Raw genomic sequence first — 11,840 nt, forward strand, 5'->3', positions numbered from 1 at the left:
TACACTCCTGTTTCTATGTTTTGTTTTTAGAGCCCATCACTGTGAAGCCCATCACTTCATCACGGTGAAGTCTAAGAACATGAAGAACAAGAGGTCTGCTGTACATCCACGGCCTGGGAATCGTAAAGAGCTCGAAGCTCAGCTCTGTCCCCTACCAGCTGTGTGCTTCTGGGCAATGTAATTAACCTTCCTGAGCCTCAGTTTCTTTCTTTGGAAATGGTTGTAATCATCCTACCTTGCAGGCCTGTTGTAAAGATTGTTTTAAGAATAGATGAAACCTGAAGAACTGATTAAAAACCTTGTTCCTAGCAGGTGCTCCATCATGATCATATTTAATCCGACCTCCTCAAATAACCCAGAAAGCTAGTGGAGCCCAGTGGAGATAAGAACACCTATTGCTTTACTTCAAGGTCAGGCCTCTTTACATTACAAAAGGCTTTTGTGAGAGAGTCTTTTAACACAATACTTTTGGGTCTATTAAGACTTTACCTGACTTTGCAAAGCTGCTGCCTCCTCCCTTGTCGAGATCTTCTTTGTAGCTCAGGAGAGACGTGTAGGCACATATTCCAGAAAGTGAAGGGTTATTCCCCACATGAAGACTGTGGGCAGTTTATTCCTTCATCCTCATCTGGAAAGGCTCACTATAGAGGAGATGGGATTACATTTCACCAGGAAGGAATTAGATTAGACGGGAAGAACTTCCTGACTGATGATTTCCTTCCCTGCAGTCTTTAAAAATAGAATAGTTCCCCATTTGTCAGTGTTTAAGATGCAGGCAGTTAGAATAGACAGCTTCTCGAGATCTTTTCAATGTTAGCATTTCTCTGTCACAGGGCTGTATTGCTAAGAGGAATGTACAAATACAAATTGAAGACTATTTAAAGGGATGTTCCCTCTCACCCCAAAATGGGAAATGCTTACTCAAAAGGCTTCCCTTTGTCTCTCAAAAGGCTTAGAAAACTATACAAAACTGCTTTAGGAAGCTAAATGAATAATTCAGGGAAAATCACAGAAAGAGATCTAGGAAACTATTTTATGATAAATATTTACATTTATATATAGCACGTTAAAATTTTTCACTATAGGTATTATTCTTTCTGTATTATTAGGTACTTAAACCTAAAAGGGCTAGAACTGGGTCTGAAATCTAACTCGTTGGACTGGGTGGTCTTGGGTGTAATTCGACGTCTGCTGCTAAGTCGCTTCAGTCGTGTCCGACTCTGTGCGACCCCATAGACGGCAGCCCACCAGGCTCCTCCGTCCCTGGGATTCTCCAGGCAAGAACACTGGAGTGTGTTGCCATTTCCTTCTCCAATGCACGAAAGTAAAAAGTGCAAGTGAGGTCGCTCAGTCGTGTCCCACTCTTAGCGACCCCATGGACTGCAGCTTACCAGGCTCCTCCACCCATGGGATTTTCCAGGCAAGAGTACTGGAGTGGGGTGCCATTGCCTTCTCCGACGTCAACGTGGGCAAATAAGAATGAACGTAAAGTAACACTGACATCTAGTGGATCCATTGTGTTACTGCCACTATTTGAGGTAGAGCTTAAACTCAGAGCTAACTTTATTATTTTTTTTCAGTTGAATGCTATTTTTTTATTTGTCATAAAAATATAAACTGGACAGTTTTTTGGATCTTTTAAAAATCGAGATTAATGTTTTTGCATGACTAACTGAGACATTTATATCTTTAAATTTATATCAACATAAAGATTTCAGACTGTCCTTTTAGAAAATCAAATGCCTCTTAAAGCTTTAAAATCAAGAGGTTTCTTATCTCACTTTGGCAAATAATATAGAAAAAGAAATATAAAAATATGGAACGCCTCACGAATTTGCATGTCATTCTTGCGCAGGGGCCACGCTAATCTCTGTATCGTTCCAATTTTAGTATATGTGCTGTGGAAGTCAGCACAGAGCCAACTTTAGTATTCTACAAATCGGAGAGGACAAACCTAAAAGCCCTTTCTCCTTATTTTAAGAGTGTGTGTGTATATATATATATATACACGTATGTTTTCAAACATTTGTTACTACTTAAAATTATCATTTTATGTTTTCTAATTTAATTTTATTGTGGTAATGGAATGTGATCATTTGGAATTTATTGAGACTTGGAAAGCTAACTAAACTGTGCTAGCTTTTTGTCTTTGTTTTATGTGCATTTCTAAAGAACATATACTCTCTATTTTTGTTTGTTTGTTTTGCTTTGCTTTTTGCAGGATTCTGTATATACCTGGGAAGTTTCAATCCTGACTTGTTTGTTCAAGTTACTCAATTTATCATATTCTGATACAGATTAGATAAAATCTTCCTCTATGACTGTGGTTTGTCAACATCATATTATATTTTAATGAGTTTTTTGCTTTTTGTGTATACTTTAAATGCACACAAGTTTGTGGCTATTGAATCTTCTTAGTGAAATGTTCTTTTTAATTGTGTATTTCTCTTTTTATCCACATTGTTGTCTTTTGCCTTAAATTCCATTTTATTTAACATTAATATTGCTACAATCACTTAGGAAAAAATTTGCTTGTATTTTTTAAATCTCTTTTAATATCTTTAACCTTTTAGTGTTTTTCATTTGAAGTATGTCTCTCATAAACCATATATGGCTAACTTAAAAAAAAAAACTGAGGATCTTTGTATTTTAATAGTGAGTTCATTCTCTTTAGGTATATTGTGATGATTGATCTATTTAATCTTAGGAAACGGTAACCCACTCCAGTATTCTTGCCTGGAGAATCCCATGGATGGAGGAGCTTGGTGGGTTACAGTCCACGGGTCGCAAAGAGTCGGACACGACTGAGTGACTTCACTTTCACTTTCTTTCCACTACATAATTTACAGTTATTTACTGTTTATTTTTTACAGTTTCTTTTTCCTTAGGATCTATTGGATTATTTTTTAGTTATTTGAATGTTGAGTTTTCTAAAAAATTTATTTATTTATTTTAATTGGAGGCTAATTACTTCGCAATATTGTAGTGATTTTTGCCAAACGTTGACATGAATCAGCCATTGGTATACATGTATCCCCCATCCTGAACCCCCCTCCTACCTCCCTCCCCATCCCATTGCTCTGGATCATCCCAGCGCACCAGCCCTGAGCACCCTGTCTCATGCATCGAAACTGGACCAGCAATCCACTTCACATATAATATACATGTTTCAACGCTACCCTCTCAAATCATCCCACCCTCACTTTCTCCCACAGAGTCCAAAAGTCCGTTCTATACATCTGTGTCTCTTCTGCTGTCTCGCATATAGGGTCATCATTACCATCTTTCTAAATCCCATATATTTGCGTTACTATACTGTATTGGTGTTTTTCTTTCTGACTTACTTCACTCTTCATAATAGGCTCCAGTTTCATCCACCTCATTAGAACTGATTCAAATGCATTTTTTTAATGGCTGAGTAATACTTCATTGTGTATATGTACCACAGCTTTCTTATCCATTCATCTGCCGTTGGACATCTAGGTTGCTTCCATGTCCTGGCTATTATAAACAGTGCTGTGATGAACATTGGGGTACATGTGTCTCTTTCAATTCTGGTTTCCTTGGTGTGTACGCCCAGAAGTGGGATTGCTGGGTCGTATGGCAGTTCTATTTCCAGTTTTTTTGAGGAATCTCCACACTGTTTTCCATAGCGGCTGTACCAGTTTGCATTCCCACCAACAGTGTAAGAGGGTTCCCTTTTCTCCACACCCTCTCCAGCATTTATTGTTTGTAGACTTTTTGATAGCAGCCATCCTGACTGGTGTGAAATGGTACCTCATTGTGGTTTTGATTTGCGTTTCTCTGATAATGAGTGATGTTGAGCATCTTTTCATGTGTTTGGTAGCCATCTGTATGTCTTCTTTGGAGAAATGTCTGTTTAGTTCTTTGGCTCATTTTTTGATTGGGTCGTTTATTTTTCTGAAATTGAGCTGCAGGAGCTGCTTGTATATTTTTGAGATTAGTTGTTTGTCAGTTGCTTCGTTTGCTATTATTTTCTCCCATTCTGAAGGCTGTCTTTTCGCCTTGCTTATAGTTTCCTTCGTTGTGCAAAAGTTTTAAGTTTAATTAGGTCCCATTTGTTTATTTTTGCTTTTATTTCCATTACTCTGGGAGGCGGGTCATAGAGGATCCTGCTGTGATTTATGGGATTGACATATTTTAAAAATTCTTTTCTCTACCGTTTTAGGATACAATGTATTCCTGTTTTTCTTTTACATATTGTCTTTTAGCTATTTTTTATTAGGGAAAATCATTCAAATATAAAAATAAATAGATAATGATCTGTATGCCCACCTCCCAGTTTTAAGAAGTTTTAACAACCCTAACATTCAGCTGGAACTGCTTTGGATTTATTAAATAAGAAAGAAAATTATAGATTCAGTTGAGGCCCCTGTGTACCCCTCAACCTCATTTTACTCTCTCCCTCTTGACAGTTAACCTCTACCATGAATATTGGTATTTTATTTGATATTTATTAATTCTACATATGTTTTAAAATTTTATTCTATATTTTCTGGCTAAACAATATAGTTCAATAGTTTTAAATGTTTTTCTGGTTAGAATGTTTATATAAATAATGTTACTTTCTTATCAACATTATGCTTTTGACATTCATTCACACTGATTCACATATATCTGATTCATCCTTTTAATTTCTGTATTCCATTGACATCTCTGTCTATTTCTTTCCCTTTTCCTACCCATTCTCCTATTGATGGATAGTTAATTTTTTCCTCAGTTTCCCTTATTTCAAGCAACATTAGAATAGTGTTCTTTTACATTTCTCCATGTGCATATAAGAATGTCTTCAAAGCAACTTTGAATTTTTGTTTTCATATCCAGTATTCTTGCCTGGAGAATCCCATAGACAGAGGAACCTTGCGGGCTACAGTCCATGGGGTTGCAAGAGTCGGACACGACTGAGTGACTTTCACTTTCACATCCCCTAAAAAATTCTTGACAAATGATGTCATTCCTTGCACACTTTAAAGATAATATTTAATCAGAAATCAACACAACATTGTAAAGCAATTATCCTCCAGTTAAAAATTAAAATAAAAATGTAAAAATATAACATTTTTTCATTTCAAATTTGAATAGTGAAAAATTATGTGATTTCTGGTTCATTGTAAATATTATTTTTAAATGCAGCTACTTGTTCAGTTGAAGGAAAGAAGGGAATTGTAGACAGAAGTTGCTGCCACATGTTGATATTTCTTTTTGGAAAAAGCCTAATATTCAAGTCGATTTTTGTGGGTTGAAACTACTAAAGAAAGAAAACAAAATTGCCTGAAGCAAAAGACCAAAACAGTCTTTTGGTAATCCCACATCCGGAGAGATCCTACTCTTCGGAGAACGCAGAATGTAAAAATAAATGAAAAGTATCTTTGGACAGGTAGAAAGCTCACTGTTGTGAGAACGTCCTTCCAAATAGAGATGAGCTTGGAATCTTGGAGAACTAAAGCAAAATCAACGGGTTTCTCCCCTTCTGCCCAGAATGCTCCCCACTCACAATGGGGAAGCCATTGAGAAGGCAAAGGAGATTATCGTGGAGATTCATCTTGATTCGAAGGTGGGTGCCTTATTCATAGGTACAGTGCCCTTCTTGCAGCTGAGTGGTTTACTTCCTGACAAGACACATTTAGGATCACCATTTGCTCAAGTTTACTAGCAGACATTATGCAGAAATTATTTCTGGCTATAAAAACATGCCTGATTTATGTACACAGCAGAGCCCCGTAAGTATGACTATTACAATGGCAATAGACATTGTTTCAGTTCTAATAGTCTCCTATGAGCATTTATGAACATCATTCATTTTAAAACAGACAGAGAAGAGTTAGTGAATTGGAAGATGTCAGATAGAAGAAGAATTTTTTAATTTTGCTTTCCACACCAAACAGTTTGCTTATAACACATCTCCTCAAACATTTCAGCATGGGAAGTGGAAGAGCTGTGACTTAGTGGCATTTGGATTCCAGTGGGCTTGAGGGGACATTCGTTTTTGTCTTTTCCTTATCATGGGGGCAACTGTCATTCAGAGCCCCAGTGTTTTCATCAGAAAAATTGGGGATGGATGCTATTTTAAAGCTCAAATAAGGTATTTGGGGTTGTGCTTTGTGAATAGTAAATTTGAAAGGCACCATTATCAATATAAAGAAACATACAAAGCTCTTAAATAGTAGTCTGAAATTATAAGTGTTCTTTTTTTCTCTTTGAACTCACATTTCCATTCCACTCCACAGAGATTTATCCTAATACATTTTTGATGTTCGAAAAATATTTTCTCAATTGCCTTGTATTTCTCTACAATAAAATATGTCTCAAAAATTTTAAACTTTTTTTTTCTCTGAGACCAAAAGACTCAGAAAATTAAAATATTTTATTCTGAGTTATTAGCACAATCATTAGTAGTACAAAATTGGTCAAGGCATATAATTATTTTGACAAATAGTTATCAAGCATAAATGTTAAATTTTTATTAGAAATGTATTTGATAAAATGTACCTGACGGTTTCTTCAGTTTATATAGCCATCAAAAAAGAATAGTTATTGCTAGAAGTATATGAATTCAGCCTCAATTTTGCCCCTGATTTTTATTGTTATGGGTTTCCCTTGTGGCTCAGCTGGTAAAGAATCCGCCTGCAGTGTGGGAGACTTGGGTTGGATCCCTGGGTTGGGAAGATCCCCTGGAGAAGGGAAAGGCAACCCACTCCAGTATTCTGGCCTGGAGAATTCCATGGGCTGTACAGTCCATGGGGTCGCAAAGAGTCAGACACGACTGAGCGACTTTCACTTCACTTTATTGTTATAGTTGAAGCTGCTGAAAAATCTTGTTCACATTTTAAAAATGAATGGAAATGGAGTATTTTGCTAAAACTATGTCAATTATTTGAACTTATGATGAGTTATACTATAAAATAATATAATCATCTATCATAAAAGTTAATGATCTGGCAACTCGATTATGTCTGTATTCAGTTTTATAGAATGCAAAGATTTGGAAACGACTTGCAAAATATTTTGTTATATGATATTATATTATAGTCAGTCACTTTCTCAGTTTCTGGGAAATGTACCAAAAAGGTTAGCAGTCCAATGGAAAAACTATTAATTGTATTTGTTGCTCCTTCACTTAGAAGCATCTTATTTGACTCAATACAGTCAGAAAGTTTTGGGAAAATAAATATATGGTTAATTTCAATACAGCTCTGCTAATTGTGATTTTAGATAAAAAGCTATACTGTTATGTTTTAAAGATTTTTTATCAAAATTTTAGAACTATAGATTTATCTAATTCAATTCATTGAAAATGACAACCTGAAATTTAATTTGCAAATCTATCAGCGAAATTAAACTTTGTCAGAAAGTGTGACTTCAAATTTTAAAATCAAATATATGTTAATACACATTTCAAGGTAAATTATAAAAGCCAATGAAAAATTAAAATGTACCTTGGAAAACAAACTAATAAAAAGAAAGGCAGGGTTAATGTGATGTGGTTCTAATAAAAATTATTCCTTTTACATCATAATGTAAAATAGGACAATAATGAAGCCTTTCATTCCTTAATTGGAAGTAACACAACATAATATGCAGCCAAGCTACATGGTATGTATGAAGCAAATATAAACAAAGATGTGATATTTCTTTCAGTAAAAAAGTGTGAGTGTGTGTGTATGTGTGTGTTAAACTCTGGTTTTTACCTTCTGGAAATAATTAAGAATCATGTAAAAAATCAGAAATAACTTTAGTAATTTCAATAAACATTTAAACTTTTCCCTCTTGATTTAATAAAAGGGTATAGTTACTATAAATATATTGGACCACATTTTAATAAGAATTAGAAATAAACATTTTATAAGGTGATATCAGATCATCTTATATAAGCATATATAATTTTTATTATATAATTATGTAAGTGGTATAAATATTCAGAATAGAATTTGCTAAATATGCTTTAGCTATCTTATGGAACACTTATTCACTAATTTCTTTATTGTTTAATAGAAAACAGCTTTTACTCCGGTCCAGTAGCTCAGCTGGTAAAGAATCTGCCTGCAATGCAGAAGACCTGGGTTCTCTCCCTGGGTTGGGAAGATCCCCTGGAGAAGGGAAACGCTGCCCACTCCAGTATTCTGGCTTGGAGAATTCCATGGGCTGTATAGTCCATGGCATCGCAAAGAGCTGGACATGGCTGAATGACTTTCACTTCACTTTTACTAAATGCTCTATAAATACGCACTGATTTATTTCCCTCAGAACAACTCTGCCAGGTAGCTACATTATCCCCTTTTCACAGTCAAGGAAACCAGGGCCAGGAGAGGTCCCTTGAACACTCACACAGGTAGTGAGAAGCACAGTAGGTTTATACCAAACAATGTACTCTGAATCTGAAGGACAGCCCCTGAATTGTCATCCCTAAGTTTCACGTAGTATATTTTGAAACATTAGGTGGTCCTGAATATTTTCCCAGGTTCTCTTAAATGAAGAAGCATCATTAACTTGTCCTGCTTCAGCTGCTCAAAGACTCATTCTTTTCAGATGTGATGGTACTTCCTACAATTTTGAGACTAGCTTCTATGAGTTAATCACACTAAAATATGCAGAAAAAGCCTTTTTGGCATTATTTCCTGCTAATGTTCTCCTTGCATTACTCTTATGGGACTTTTTCACAAAAAGAATTGTTTGGCAGTAGGACTGAAGAGATGAAGTCATTAAATGACCGTTATCTCTCCCTGTCTTCCCTGGTAGCTCAGCTGGTAAAGAATCTGCCTGCAATACAGGAGACTCCAGTTCAATTCCTGGGTTGGGAAGATCTGCTGGAGAAGGGATAGGCTAACCACTCCAGTATTCTTGGGCTTCCCTGGTGGCTCAGCCGGTAAAGAATTCACCTGCAATGCAAGAGATATCTCTCCCATCTTGTACACCACAATTTAAATTCACAACATCCCAACATGGGCAAAAATATCCTATTCCTAATACCTGGCTTCTCTGTCTTAAAAGAAATACATACAAGCCAGAAAAAAAGACTTTGGTTTATGGTGCATAGGTTGATCATTAAAGAAGAAACCAATATTTTAAACTGCATTTTTGTTTGGTGCTCTGGAGGTTTCTACACCAGAAGCAAGTCACCAGAATAAAATTTAGAGTGAGCAGGGTCATGTCGCTGTATCACTCAGGATAGGCAATTCATGGTATAGTAACAGACAACCCCCAAATTTCAGTAGCTTAAAACAATGAGGTTTAATTATCTCTAACCCTACCTGCCATCTGGATTAGCTGGGGCTCCGCTGAGCCTTGTCCCCGCTCTGGTACCCAGGTTGCTTCCATGGTGTGTCGCTACCTATTGTAGCAAAGGGAAAGAGCTCTAGAGTAGTTCCCTCTGGCGATTCAAACTTCTGAGCATTGTAAATGGGAAAGGGTGTTGGTAAAATGGAAGGATGAGCCTAGCGGTGAATGAAGTAGGCGTTCTTTTAGGTAGATCGCTTTTAGGAAGAATAGATACAGAGATGGGAAGTCTAAAGCTGATTTCTTTCTCTGTACCCTGTTACACATTGGAAGGATTTCACACACCCTCAGAAAATACAGTCTCTGATTTGAAGATCCACAGTTCAACGGAGTATAAGAAGTGGAATTTCAGGGTTAGAACATCTGTGCCTTTAACTTTTAATATACTGAGAAGTGACTTCATGAGTTCATTCCAATTTTCATATCTATTGGCAGTGAATGAGTGTTTCCTTTGTACTACATCCTTGCCAATATTTAAAGTTTTTTTTTGCCAATTTGATGGGTGTGACTTGTTATCTCTTTATGATATTCACATTTTCCTCTGCTACTGACCTTGAGCATATTTTTATATCTGTTAGCCATTCAGGTTTTCTCTTCTGCAAATCACATGTTGTTTATTTTGTCCTTTTTTTCCTACTGTTTCCTTATGTGTATATGTATATTTATGTATACACATGTACACACACATACTTTTATCTTTTATCTCTATTACAAATATTTTCTCTAATCCCTTGTTTATTTTCTTTGTTTAGGGTATATTTTTCCTTATTTAGAATCAATACAGTAATAGCTTCCAAACTTATATCTGCAGCCTATACATCTCCCGTAGACTCTGGACTCATTTGTCCTTTGTTTATTCAGCATCTTCATGTGAATGTTTAATATGCATCTTAGACCTACATTAGCCAAAATGGAATCCCCTGTCTTCCCTCCTTACCACCTCCATTTGAAGTCTTTCCCATTTCAGTTACAGGCAGTTTCATCCTTCCAGTTAGGCTGAAACTCTTGGAACCATCATTCATTATTCTCATTCATTCTCTCCCAATCCATACTGAATCTGCCAGCAAATTCTGTTGACTATACTTTGAAAGTATACCAGAATCTGGGTACTCTTTGCCATCTCTGCTGTGTTCATTATTTTCAAAGTCACCATCATCTCTGACCTGGATAATCACAATAGCCCATAGCCCACAGCTTCTCTCCCTGCCTCCTTCCTTGTTCCTGCACTGCCCACCTCCAACCTCAGTCTATTCTTAAAATAATTTGGGAAAATACAAAGATGGTTCATTTCAATAAAGCTTTGCTAACATGATCCTTCTTGATAAAAGCAACTAGAGAGACACTATGGTTCCCATCTCCCCCTGAGCAGAATCCAGCGTCCCATAATGGCTTCTGAACACTCAGCAGGCCTGGCTCTGGCTACCCGCTGTTTGCACCCTGTTCTTCCCCCTTGATTATTCTGCTTCAGCTCCTCTGCTCTCCTTTCTATGCTTCAAATATGCCGGTCCTGTACCCACGTTAAGGCCTTCACACTTGCTGTATCCTTTGCTTGATCAATTCCATGCGACCTGCTCTCAAGGCTTGAGTTCAGAACACTTTAATCACCATTATTCTGAGGCCTTCCCTGAGCACTCTGTTTTAACTGACCTCCTCTTCTCTCACTCCCTGGCATTCCTGGTGTCCCTTTTCTGCTTTATTTTTCCTCCATAGGCCTATGCCAGAGATATACTAAGTAATTAGACTTCCACTATTAAAGTCCAAGCTCCAGGAGTGCAGAAAAATTTGTGTTTTGTTCACTGTTATATCTTTAGTATCTAGAACTAATGCAGAGTAGGAACTCAATAATTTTGGTGAAATGGATGGATAAAAAAATCTTTCACTTTTATATGGACAAATGTAGATAAATATTTATTTTTATGGCTTCCACTTAGAGTGTACTTTAGCCTCATAGATTTGGTTTCAACATTTTTATCATTTTGCAATTCATTTTTTATGTATGCACTCAACATCAGAGCACCAAAATATATTGAGCCAATTTAGGGAGAAATAGGCAACAGTATAGTGATAGTAGGGAATTTCAATACACTACTTTTAACAACAGATAATCCAGACAGAAAATCAAGAGGGGGGCATTGGACTTGAACTATACTTTAGACTCAGAGGACCTAACAGACATTTACAGAACATTGTACCTAATAGCAGCAGAAGACACATTCTTCTAAAGTGCACATGGAACATTCTTGAGAATAGATGATATGTTAGATCACAAAACCAGCCTCAACAAATTTAAGATGACTGAAATCATAAAAAGAACCTTTTCAAACCACTATGGTATGAAACTGGAAATTAGTGACAAGAGGAAACTGGAAAATTTACCAATACACAGAAATTAAACAAAACACCCCTGAACAACCAAGTCAAAGAAGAAATCAAAAGGGAGATTAAAAAAAAAAATCTTGAAATGAATGAAGATGGAAACAACACCTCAAAACTCTTGAGATGCAGCAAAAGCAGGTCTGAGTGGGAGGCTCATAGCAATAAACATC

At 36.5% G+C, this 11,840-nt stretch overlaps 1 non-coding gene across 1 annotated transcript; it reads right to left on the minus strand.

The window, feature by feature from the left end:
- Positions 1–1,810: 1,810 nt before the first annotated feature.
- On the minus strand, positions 1,811–1,914 carry LOC128047118 (U6 spliceosomal RNA). The gene has a single exon (XR_008199306.1). It is a non-coding gene; the product is annotated as a U6 spliceosomal RNA (small nuclear RNA).
- Positions 1,915–11,840: the final 9,926 nt, after the last annotated feature.

Source organism: Budorcas taxicolor, chromosome 4 (genome assembly GCF_023091745.1).
Source record: "Budorcas taxicolor isolate Tak-1 chromosome 4, Takin1.1, whole genome shotgun sequence".
Taxonomy (NCBI): Eukaryota; Metazoa; Chordata; class Mammalia; order Artiodactyla; family Bovidae; genus Budorcas; species Budorcas taxicolor.